The sequence below is a fragment of the Periplaneta americana genome, chromosome 10 (assembly GCF_040183065.1).
Source record: "Periplaneta americana isolate PAMFEO1 chromosome 10, P.americana_PAMFEO1_priV1, whole genome shotgun sequence".
NCBI lineage: Eukaryota > Metazoa > Arthropoda > Insecta > Blattodea > Blattidae > Periplaneta > Periplaneta americana.
Window position 1 is genome coordinate 40,168,249 of NC_091126.1, and position 13,499 is coordinate 40,181,747.

General features: G+C 34.6%; 1 protein-coding gene and 1 non-coding gene across 2 annotated transcripts in view; one reads left to right on the top strand and one right to left on the bottom strand.

The window, feature by feature from the left end:
• LOC138707358 (cell adhesion molecule Dscam2-like) overlaps positions 1-13,499 on the top strand; it is a 1,214,496-nt gene that overhangs the window by 516,722 nt on the left and 684,275 nt on the right. The window lies entirely within an intron of this gene.
• Positions 13,353-13,425, bottom strand: TRNAT-CGU (transfer RNA threonine (anticodon CGU)). The gene has a single exon. It is a non-coding gene; the product is annotated as a tRNA-Thr (tRNA).

A 13,499-nucleotide genomic window follows, 5' to 3' on the forward strand; every position in this document is an offset into this window, starting at 1 on the left:
TGAAGACCGGTATTTCTAAAGGTGCTAAGTGGCAGTTGTCAAATGTCATTTTATTCAGTCTTCTCTCGTTTCTTTCTTTTTTGTTTATTTTACGATGCTTTACCAACTGCTACGGTTATCTATCGTCTGAATGATATGAAGATGATAATGCCGGGGAATTGGGTCTAGGGTTCAACAACTCAAGAAGCAGATGTGAATGGATTTTATTCTTGTAAAATTTGAAGTTAAAGAGGAAAATGTATTTTATGTTGGAGAAGTGCTCTTTCGTAGCACTAAGAATTACAATGTTTCCTTCCCAAGGACAAGTGCTAAAATAGGGAACAGTTTCATTTTTCCAGAAGTGCCAGATGAAGCACTGGTTAAAACTGAAATTACAATGATTTTGCCAAAGCCACCAACCTGTGGCCAGACAAAATGCAACAAAGATACTTCTATTTTGGTATCAAGTTTGCCGATAACATTCACTGATTCCCTGACACATAGCCTATATCTGTTCATCTGATGTTTTTAGAAGTCATGTATGTTACTTCCTTGATATTATAATTAATTATATTAATCCATCATAAAATAAAGTGTCTCATTGTGGAACTGTCACTTTCTGAAGATAGAACATTGTGATCCACTACGAGATATTTTGCCATTTTGTATAAGTCAGCTTGTAATCTGGAAATCATTATCGTTAGAGCAAATTTTTAAGAATAATTCTACAGTGCTTGTGAAAAGTGACATAAGTCAATTTCCACAAACCTTTTTTGATATTTTATTGACAACTTACGGAACATCTGCTCGCTTGGAAAAAGAGACATAAGTATTTCTCCCATTACAATAATTCATACAGAAAAAAATCAAATCGACATAAACCAGTGTGAGTTGTCAATAAATTATCAAAAAAGGTTTGTGAAAACTGACTTATGTCATTTTTCTCAAGCACTGCAGAATTATCTGTAGTAATGTCACGAGAGGTCTGAGATCTGCCAATAAATCCACGAGCGAAGCGACTGGATTTATCTGGGAAATCTCAGACCTCGAGTGACATTTATTAGGACTATTTCGTGAATAAAATAAAAATTTAAATAATATATCCCTAAAATTCGATCACAAAATGTTAATAATTGTATATTAACGAATACTTAACCTATTCAGACATTGTGAAGTTGAAATACTCGTAGATGAATATCGATTATTGCAATAAAGAAATTTGATGTTATTATTCAGTAATGCCTATTGCGAAAAGCGAAATACAGGTTTAACAATGTCAATTACATGTACTGCACTTTTCTCTTATTATTATAACAAATACATTTTCATTATCTGCTGAAATCATAATTTAATTTAACAGTAACAGTGGGGACAGCTATATACCAATGCTTATGTATTCACAGCGAGACAAGATGCTACACAGTGAAGCCATCTCTGTATAGATAGGCCTAATTAAAACACGAATTTTATTACGCCATACGAAAGGCAGTTTGATCAAAGCTATTATTACTATGCAAGGTCTTTGAGTTTGATATGCGAGGATGTTACATAAATTTGAACGTCTATTAATTGTTTAATTTCAATACAAATGTTATAGGCTACAATTTTATAGGTTGCGTTAGGCCTACCTGTGGAAGCAGGACCAATGTCAGCTGTGCCTTGTTCGACCGTTACTTACAATGAGTGCTACACGAAAGCATTTTTTATAGCTCGACAAACGCATTCTCGCTATAGTGTGTAACGGAACTAAAGCTACATCTACACAGTTCAATATCCAATCGCGTATGCGTGCAATCTGGGAAGAATAGAATCAAGTTTAAAAGGTACGTTCAATTAAGATGCATAAAGATTTTGTGTCTACATGGTGCGCCGTTTTGAACGTCGTCTTCACTGCGTAAATATATTAATTAATATTAAATATCAATCTTGCATTCATTGCTTTAAAGTTGAAAGAAAAGTTTAACCGTATAGTTGCATCTTAATGTATTCATGATCATCAATTTACGGGGAAACAGTTGGCGACAACGACTAAACAAAAGAACGACCATGCGATAAATTGATAGCGATAAATCTAGCTGCAGAAATTATCGCAAAGTCTGATTGTGATTGGGTGGAATTGAAAATTTCATTACACTTCATTGGTCGAAAATGGAATGACGTCATATAAACGAAATAGTCAAAGATAATGATGATCGAACGTTGTCCACAAATAAATGGCAATATCCACTGCGCAAACATTAATGTAAAAATGTGAACCATCTTCCCTGTGCTGGGCTTTCAGTGCAAGACTTACCCCTGAGCAGAAAACTATGAATGAATTAATGGATTATAGACTATGTATATAAGTATAATTTTGACGGAACCTGTACGTAATTACGTACAGATACGGAATTAAAACTGGGCCGAGTCTTAGTAGCAGTCCTTCTCTATATAGATAACAAACTTGGCAAGACAGGTCCACAAATAGCATATTTTTAGGCGCCCTTGTTTACTGCACATGCGTAATGCATTGTATTTAGGACTTAGTAAAATTAGGTGGCCCAAATTCTTGTTTCTGGGTATGTACAAACCAGAACTACATAAAACTGTGTTATGTAACCCATGTTTTACTGTAGTTGATAGTGTGGTATATCATATGTTAGAACTTCACCTGTAATTGAATGGCTGCCTAGAATAACGTTGTAAGTCAGCTTTTACAGTTTGTCAGGAAATTAAAAATATGTTTATTTGTTTATTCCATACTAACATTTATCTATAATTTAATCTGCAGTGTCCTAAATCGGCTCCCAAAGTAATTACTTACAGGGATATCAAAAGAATAGATGATATTGCAATGAAAGAAGACGCTGCACAACTTCCATGGCACATGATCTGGACATTACGAACAGTAGACGAGAAGGTAGACTTATTCAATACGTTAATACTTCAACTTTATGACAAACACGCACCATTAAAGACCAAACGTACCAGAAGAAACCCAGCCCCTTGGATGACGACTGAAATACGTAGCCTGATGTCCGAACGCGACTTAGCTTATAGAAAATACACCCGCAACAAAAACGACGAATATTTTAACTCCTATAAACACCTAAGAAATAGAACGACTAAACTAATAAGAAACGCTAAACTGAAATACTCCTACAAACTTATAGAACCCAACACAACCCCTTCCGAATTATGGAAAAATCTGAAGGTTATTGGACTTGGAAGGGCTAGTGAACAAGCAGACATTCCCATCCCACTTGACCGCTTGAACGAACACTTTGTAAAGGACCCGAGCTTGAACGACACAACGAAACAAGACACAGTTTTGCCTGACTCAGTTCCCCCAACTCGAGACAAATTCTATTTTACCGACGTCACTCCCATTGACGTAATGAAAGCCATCCGACGCATCAAGACAAAAGCCCAAGGGCCAGACAACATTAGCATAATACTTATACAGAAAATACAAGAGATAGTAATACCTACGATTGCACATATATTCAGTAGTTCCTTAATCACTTCAACTTTCCCTAAAATATGGAAGCAAGCTTTCGTTCTTCCTCTTCCAAAAGTCAAAGTTCCCACCGACCCGAACGACTATAGACCAATCAGTATCCTGCCAGCCATTTCAAAAGCACTGGAAAGAATCGTACACAGACAAATTACTAACTACATGAACGAACACAAACTATTCGACGAGTGTCAGTCAGGTTTCAGAGCTGGACACAACACAAGCACTGCTCTACTTAAAGTGACCGAAGACATTCGTGAAGCAATCGACTCTAATAAAGTAACAATACTAACACTTCTTGACCTTAGCAAAGCTTTCAACTCTGTAAACTTTGACCTGCTGACCCATAAATTGAGAAATATGTATTTGTCAGAGACTGCTGTGAGTTGGTTCGAATCCTACTTACGGGAAAGACAACAATGTGTTGTATCCGGGAATCGAAGATCCTCCTGGCTTGACATAACATCAGGTATACCACAGGGGTCGGTACTCGGACCATTGTTGTTCACAATATATGTCAATGATATTACATCTCTTGTAAGGCATTGTAACTATCACTTGTATGCTGACGACCTTCAATGCTACATCTCTTCCCGCTTAGACCGAGTAAATGACGCTATAGATAAATTGAACGAAGACATTGACTCGATTGTGACATGGACAAAGAAACTCCGTCTTAAAATCAATCCTGGAAAGACACAAGCAATTATATTAGGACACAAACGGCAAACCGACGCTGTAAAACACCTCGACATTTCCCCTGTTAAAGTAAGTACAGTGCATATCCCTTTCAGTTCTTCAGTAAAAAATCTTGGCATTCACATGAATAATAATCTCAACTGGGACATGCAAATCACAGAAACCTGCAGAAAAGTATATTCTATTATCCATGTGCTAAAAAGGATAAATGTTCATCTCCCCTCTTGCTTAAAAAAAGTCCCTTGTGCAGACACTTGCATTTCCCTATTTCGACTATGCGGACATTTTACTGACTGACCTCTCCAGCGACAACAAAATGAAACTTCAACGTGCTCATAATTTGTGTGTACGTTTTGTAAGCAATATTCGTAAATATGATCATATTACCCCATCCCTGGAAGCAATAGGTTGGCTTAAACTAGATAAGAAAAGAAATTTACATTCACTTCTCTTTCTCTTCGAAATCTTGAACTCTTCTATTCCTTCGTACCTGTCGTCTCGCTTCACTTACCTTTCTTCCCACCATAATCTGAACACACGCTCTCGTCATGTAACAATACTAACAATACCATCCCATCGCACCTCCTCATACTCATCTTCTTTCACAATAGCCCTGCCAAGACTCTGGAATTCGCTACCTGCTAGCATCAGGGACTGTCGAAATAAAATTGAATTCAAACGAAAACTTACTAGGCACTTGGTCAGTAATTGATTACTTGTAAATAGTTTCTTTAATCTATGACAAAATATTTCAATATTCAGTAATTTCATCACTATACAATTTTGTTATTCTAGATTTAATTTGTAATTCAGTAAATATAAAATATTCTTTGTTTCTCTATGATAAATTATCTAGCTTTAATTATTCAGGTAATCTTTTTTTACTTTGATTTTATTGTAATTGTAAATTTAATACTAACTGTAATATTATTTGTAATTGTAATTGTAAATTTAATACTAATTGTAATTTTATTGTTGATATTGTAGTTGGAATCTCCTGGTAGAGGGGCAGAGAAGGCCTGACGGCCTTATCTCTACCAGGTTAAATAAATAAATACTAAATACTAATACTAACATAGAATAATTTGAATAATTTCGAGGGAAAAATTGTTCCGGGGCCGGGTATCGAACCCGGGACCTTTGGTTAAACGTACCAACGCTCTCCCAACTGAGCTACCCGGGAACTCTACCCGACACCGATCCAATTTTTCCCTCTATAACCACAGACCTCAAAGTGGGCTGACAACCGTCAAGCAACCAACATTTGAGTGCACACTAACTCTGTTACTAACATTGTTAAATATTACAAAATATGACAGTGTTAGGTCTCTAGTAATACTTCAGTAAGTATTCACACCATTTATATATATATATATATATATATATATATATATATATATATATATATTGTTTTCATCTTCCAAATAACACAACTTTTTGAACATTTACACTAGAAAAACGTTGTATGTCAATCCAGAAGAACAACGTTGTAAAGCAAAGAAACTTAAATACTGTCCATATTTCCTGGCAGATTCTTTATAGTTGTTACATTTGAGTACATTAAATAATAATAATAATAATAATAATAATAATAATAATAATATTAATAATAATAATAATAATAATCTGTCGAAGGTATACACCTTGTTTAAATTTTAACACTTTTTAACGTATGACTAATTTTATGTTTTTAATAATAATAATAATAATAATAATAATAATAATAATAATAATAATAATAATAATAATAATAGACAAATTGATATCATAAAAACTTGAAACAAATTACACAACTTAGATCATATGTTTAGCCATACAATATCAATATTACACAGACAAGAATTATTTTTTTCTTTATTCTGTTATTAGGCCATGGTAGAATTCAGAGTAACCATGACCTTATTACCTTTAACTATTCTCCTTTAGCACTCCATAGGCCTACATTGACTTACAGCGTTATTCTACTCACCAGTTCAGGTCGTTTCACAGCTGGTTTAATGTCACCCTTCTTCGAAGTATATTCCTTCCCCTGATCTTTTAGTGTCTTACGTAAATTTTCCTTCCATTGCATGATATTTATCTTACGTTTTCTCTTTCTATTTACGTTTTTTTTTATGAGACCATGTGACACGCTACAAGTATGATTGTCCGCCATTGTATTTGCGTTACAATGTTATTCAGCTCAGCAACACAATCAAAATACTACAGCTCTGGAATTAGTGTGAATATCATCAAGACTATAGCAGCACATGATGCAAGATGTGCGATACATTTTTCAGCCGAAATCGCAATTTGGGCAAAAACGGACTTACAACGTTATTCTAGGCAGCCGTTCAATGATTTATGAATCTTTTACTAATAATTCACTTTTATTTACATGATTTAATCAAAATGACATTGCCTTTCTTCACCTATCATTTCACAGTTATTCTGAATGTTTTGGTATAATTGGATACTTTAAAGTAGAAGGGTGCATAGTGCCAAAATGAAACATTGGAGATAAGATAAAAAAATGTAGCTATAAGAATAATTGTACACATATTTGTGTCATGTTTTTTTTACTGATAGGAAACAGCAATAGTACAGTGTTTACTCATTAATAATAGTGGTATGTAAAGACATTATTTCTCCATATTTAATTATATAACACAGATTGTGAAAAGGGTTAATTAATGGGTACAGTTGCAGTAGAATGGTGCAAAGTCCAATAACTATTTTTTCCTATTCTGGAGCAATTTTTACTCACAGATCTGCCTGTAGAACTACCTATGCTCCTCATTTGGAAGATAGGGAGTCATTGCTAGTAGATAATTCTTCAGTAATTTTCCTATTTTATGCTTTAACTTGAAACAATGCTGACTGCACATCTTTCATGTTTTTTTTTTCCTTTTTAAGCACTTTAATGGTATGCACTGCTTCATTAACATGGGACTATTTCACAGAAACACTACCTGCTTTACTAACATCATACTGAATGCAACATGCCTTAGAAATATTCAAGTTCTTGATGGAAATAAGTTGATCAGCAACATCTTGCATATTAAGGAAATATGACTCCAGCATTGAAACGGTTTGAAATGGTTTTACAACTTTAGAGTCTTGTACGATTTTAAGCAGGTCATTAGGAATGAAGGCTTTTGTCACTTTCTGTTGTTTTTCAATCAAAGCGAAATCAGAATCGCATTGCAAGAAATTGTGGCCGCTAAGAAGGAAATGTTGTTCTATGTGCTCAAATAAACCAATGGCAACTAAAAAGAGACACATGAAAACCATTACACGATTTTTGTTTTCAGCTGCACAGCTATCAGATTCTTCTTGTTTGTTATGTCCATATTCATCAGTTTTAATACACACGAGGCACTCTCATTGGCACCTCTACTCGCGATGCTTTCATCCCACATAGGTACACATGTAAGACTGCATTGTATCATATGCACACACTCCAAAGTTATAACGTGAAAGATGACATCTGTAAAACATTTCGCTGTGTGTAAGTTTGGGCACAAACATGACCTGTTGAAGATCCATTGCATTCTACAGGGACATCATTTTATTTTTACTAACATTTCTAATATTAACCTGGCTATACCTTCAAAACCGGAAACGTCGTTTTCTACCCCCTTCCACTGGAGTTCGATGATACTGGCTTAAAATACAAACAAATCACTTTACTAGGTATAGGAAGGAAGAAAAGTAGTTCATCCATTTACGTAAACTAGGAAATATCGCGATTTTGAATTTGATAATTTTCATTAGGTGTTTCTTTAATCACATTACAGTACTGCGTTAACAATAAGTGTTTTTACTCCATTCGGACGTATTCATTATGCAGTGTATATTATACTGCCTACAGCATATTAGCGTACAATATAGACAATAAAGTTAAATTGAAAAATAAACATAATATGGATATTTAAACACATTTTTGAAAATGGTGGCCGTTCATTTCGCTACAGGCTTCAGTTGTTTTTTGCAAATAATTGCACTATAGACTATTGTATCTAATTCCAATTACCAGTTTCGTCCTTCGTACTAGTAACTCATGTTAAAATAATTCTCTACCTACTCTATATAAGAGTACCTTACGTACTGTAAATTCAATCTTCACTTCTGCCCGATCCGAAAAGATAAAATTACTCAGACATTCTCAGACATCCAAGTGGTTTTGTCGCAGGATAGTAGAAAGGATGGAAATCACGTGACAGTTAATTAATTAACGAGGCCCTTTTATTTATTTTAAACAGTTATATAATATTACGTAGACGTCCAATTCCTAACAGAAATTAATGTTTTCAGAATGGAGCTAAGATAGCCCAACTACTACCCTTTAGAGAGAGTCGAGCAGAAGCAGGTGTGGGAAACCGGGATGCGACATAGGCAAACGACGACAGTACCTGTACGAGAATATGATTGAATATATTGAAAACGAACATATTTCTGGAACATACTATACTCACTAACTCAGTACTGTTTGTGTTTACTATGACCGTAAGGCGACTTTGACTGTATACGCTTGGTTCTGTGTGGAGAACGGTTCCAAGTTTACTAGTAGAGGGGGGTGGGAGTGAAGTACATTAAAAAACTCAGGTGCAATAAAAATTGAAGTAAAAACAAAATGATGTCCCTGTATGATGCAGCTCATAGGGCGCTTACCGTCTGACACTGGATGGTGCTGGCAACGTAACATCTAAATATCTCGCTTAAGAAACACAACTGGATGTAGCCTCTTTAATACATCATCCTCCTAGGCACATTGGACTTTTCAGCATTATAATTTCGTTTTCTATGATTTTTGCACTTTGCACCTTTCTACTTTAAAGTATCCAATTAAAGACAGTGCAAAATAATGATACGTAATTTTATTATACACTTTCATTGCGTAGTTATGTGGCAGTTCATAGACCACTCTTCATAGTTGAAAAATTAGGACGCTGTACAAAATGAGTAAGGAAGGAACGAAAGTGTGCGATCCATATCATGGACAAGTGTCGCGCTAACTAGTACGGGTCTGGTGGCCGCCCACGGCGCACACCCGTTCCCACGTCTACTTGGATACGAGGACTCCTCCCCCCCCACCCTCTGGCCTCTCAGAGAATTTAACCCACGACACCGGCTCCATCCGCTCCCTTGTTTAATTAAGGTTGAACTGTTCTGCATTTCAGGAATTCCACTGAATTAGGTGGCTATAGTACAGACTTTTAATTCAATAGCGCACCATGATCGTGATCAACATTGAAATACAAGGAGAAACTAACTTAAAATATTATTTTAAACATTGATAGATAGCGCTAAAGTATGTAAAGTACGTTTTTAAGAAGAGTATCGATACCAAAAAATGACAATTTCTCAAGTCATTACAAATGTTAAGTGTCCCGTAACAACTCGTTTCATTTCTCATTTTGGATATTACAGTACCTATATTATTATTTATAGTTGATTTTCTTCATATATTGCTCGAAAAACATACAAAAGAATTCATTACTACGCACCCAAATTGTGAGATACGTTTTGGTTTTTGAGACTGGCTGATTATTATAATCCAGGAAGTAAGGAATTTGCATTCACTGAAAAGATTGCAGTGCTCAACTTCAAAATATAATCAATTATAACAGTTTTACATTGTACAGGAACATCATTTTATTTTTACTTGCATTTTTATTGTACCTGCATTTCTGAATGTACTTCACTCCCACCCCTTTACTAATGTCCTTGCTCCCGTCAGACACACAAACTTACGGCCGCTGTTGCATTCGAAGTCTTCAAGCAGTGAAGTAAACACTGCAGTGTATAGTGTGTTTCATAAATATGATTGCGTTTTCCATAGAAGAAAGAACCTATATTAATAATATCGTACTAAAAAATTATATTCAATAAACGATAAATTCAATTTCATACAATATGCTTCAAAATGTTTTTAATAATATGCGTATTGAATTGAAGCCTGCATTGTAATGAACGGCAACCATTTTCATCAACTTGTTTAAAAATTCAGATTAGCTTTTTTTGAATTGAGGTGGCTAGAAGCAAAGGAATGCTAGTGACATTTGTAATAACATGAGTTAAGTGCATCCAATGTAAGAAAAAGTATCTAAAATTTTAGTGGCAAAGGGATATTTTAATCGCATCACACATTAAAATTTAAATAAAAATTTCACCGATTTTACAAAAGTTTAAATATTTAAACCCCATTTTCTCAAAAGTAACTTAAGTGCACTTACAGCCCTTTACTTATGACACCCTCAATTTAAATGCACTCTCTATATTGTATGTTAACGTCAATAATTAGTATGCTAAATAAAGTAGACATTACATAACGAACATAGCCGCCTGAAAAGTTGAGTTTTTGAAAAAAAAAAAGTTACTATTCTACTGTGTTTTGATAAATTCCGTAAAAGTGATGATCAAACTGAAAATCGTAATATCGTATTTCCCTACAACATAAATGGATACACTACTTTTCTCTCCTCCTATAGCTAGTAAAATGATTTGTTTACATATTGCACTAGTAACATCAAACTCCTGTAATGGAAGGGGGCAACAGTGTTTCCGAGTATAGCCAGGTTAATGTTAAAAATGTTGGTAAAAATAAAGTGATGTCCCTGTACAAGTACAGCCGAACTTCGATATCGCGAAGTGGTTTTGGAACAGGATAATGCTTCGAGATATAAAAAATTCAAGATATAGAAAGTATACCAAAACAGTCTTAGTTATTATCATTTCTCCACAAATACGGCAATGTAATTAACTGCTAATACTATATCCTAAGATAGCCATTACTACTGCTGTGTAATAAACCACAATGTCAGTATGTTATGAGCAAATATCAGTAGCTATTTATTTTAGATAAAGTTCATATTAAAAAACTAATACTTGCATACACATTTTTTTGTTTCAAACGACCTGCCTAATTAAAAATGTCGTGATTTTTTTTTCACTATCCCCCTATATAAATTCCACTCCACACATCATCTGCCGCCTGAAGTCAAGGGCTGCCGAACCTAGAAATATTTAAAACTAAGTTAGAAAATTATCTTATGATGGATGAGTCGCCAAGCTAACTTACTGTTATAACAAGTGTATGTTTGTACGTATTTTTTACATTTAAGTATTCTTGTGATATTTATCTTATTTGTGCTTTTATCTTTGGTTACATCATTTTTCCTTATATTGCCTATCATGTGACAAATCGTTTTACTAATCATAATTTTCCTTTTTTGTGTGTACGTAAATTGGTACTTATCGCATGCTCTATACTTTACGTATATTATTATTATTATTATTATTATTATTATTATTATTATTATTATTATTATTATTATTATTATTATTATTATATTATTACTGTTATTATTCTTATTATTCTCTCGTATTTCTATACATGTCTCACACATTTTGACTGATTATTTACATTACTATGTTTTATCTTTTATTTTATATGTTAATGTATGTGACTCATTTCTATTGACTTATTTTTTCTGTTGCATTGTGATTATCTCTTTCAATTTTTTTGTGTTTTTGTAATGTTCTTTGTATCGTTGTTTTACTCCTGGATGAGTTTAGTGACCTTAACTCTGCAAGGTTAAATGAAACCATTATCATCATCATTATTATTATTATTATTATTATTATTATTATTATTATTACTACTACTACTACTACTACTACTACTACTACTACTACTACTACTACTACTACTACTACTACTACTGCTACTGCTAAATCCGTTGCAGGCACTGTAATAGCCTACGAAATATTTCCCTATTAAGGTTTAAAATTTACAGTAATGCTTACATACATATAAAAGCGATAAACTTATGATCTTTTGTATTTTTCGAACAGTGGAACTTCAAGTTTGCATGTAGACCGCTTCTTTATTTTTCAGGTTGAAGCTATTGTTGTTTTACGAACACGAACGAACTTCAACGTTAATATTGAAAGCAAATCTGTCTGAAAGAATAATGTTGAGGACATCTCAGGGTGCTATGCATAGACATTTCGCTAGCCCGCGCTACGAGCGTGCTAAACTAGCCCTGGCTATCGACTGATTACTTGTACAGGATTCATATCATATCGCTAACGCTGGTTTATGAATACGAAAAACGTTAGTTCGCTGATCATCCACCGGAAGCCCGCGCTAAGAATGTCTATGAATATGGCCCTTAACGTCCTTCCCTGCCCTACTGTAACGCTCGCACCCAGGGTTATTGCATACTTCTACTTAACCGTACTCAATTATAGAAGGAGGATTAGTTCTTATTCCTGAAAAGATGGAAATAATTGGATAATTAACAGTAGAAAGGTGCAAAGTTCCAAATTTATGAACAGTATTTTATTAATACATAATTTTCGCTATTGAACAATTTTAAGAATATATATTTTAGAGTCTAATTGATAGTACTTACAACTTTTCACCAATCTTTATCAATAGTAAATGTGCTGCGAAAGAAAGGGAAAAATGAATTTTTAATGTCAATGTCAGTATACAAAAAATATATACATAGGCCTAGTTAAACGGACAGAAATTCTTTAACAGTTTAACAAACGAATTGTCGTACAGTGATTGCCTTTAGAGTACTTAATTACTTGAAATGATATTTACCTCGTCGTAAGAAGATTACATTTCGGCCTTTAGTTTCGTTATTAATGCCTTCCTCTCTTCGCCGATAATATGAACGTGCGTATCAGAATGTTTAACTTCAAAGTGACGATTAATGTTGTACGTTTTTGCCCGTACAATGATATGGCATATTAAACATTGAACATAGTTTTTATCAGATTGGACAACAAGATACAAGCCCTCCCAAGAGAGGTTAAATCCTGAACCGACTGTCGACGTACTTCTCTTCATTCTTATCCAAAACAGTTGAGCACAAACGATAGTAAACCATAGGGATGAATGAATGACTGGCGGAACGCAAAGTCCAGCAATATCTGAAGAATATCATCGAACAGACGATGGGAAGAGCTGATGAACGCAGGCTTCCGTACATCATCAAAGCCTCAGGGACAGAGAGGATTGGGGGTCTGTCCTGGGCAGACACAAGGCAGCGTCTGGGCTGCCTAGCCCTCAAACGCTGTGTTGGAATGGTCTCACTTAATGTATACAACCTGCTAAATAAATTTAAAATTCCACTGAGCGCTTGGCAAAAAAAGAAAAATGATTTAGGAGAAAAATTCGCTCCGGCGCCGGGGATCGAACCCGGGTACTTGGTTCTACGTACCAAGCGCTCTGACCACTGAGCTACGCCGAATTCAATACACAACACCGGACCGAACTCTCCTCCTTCGATTTTTCCTTTGTGGCCTGACTCCAAGTTAGGTATAT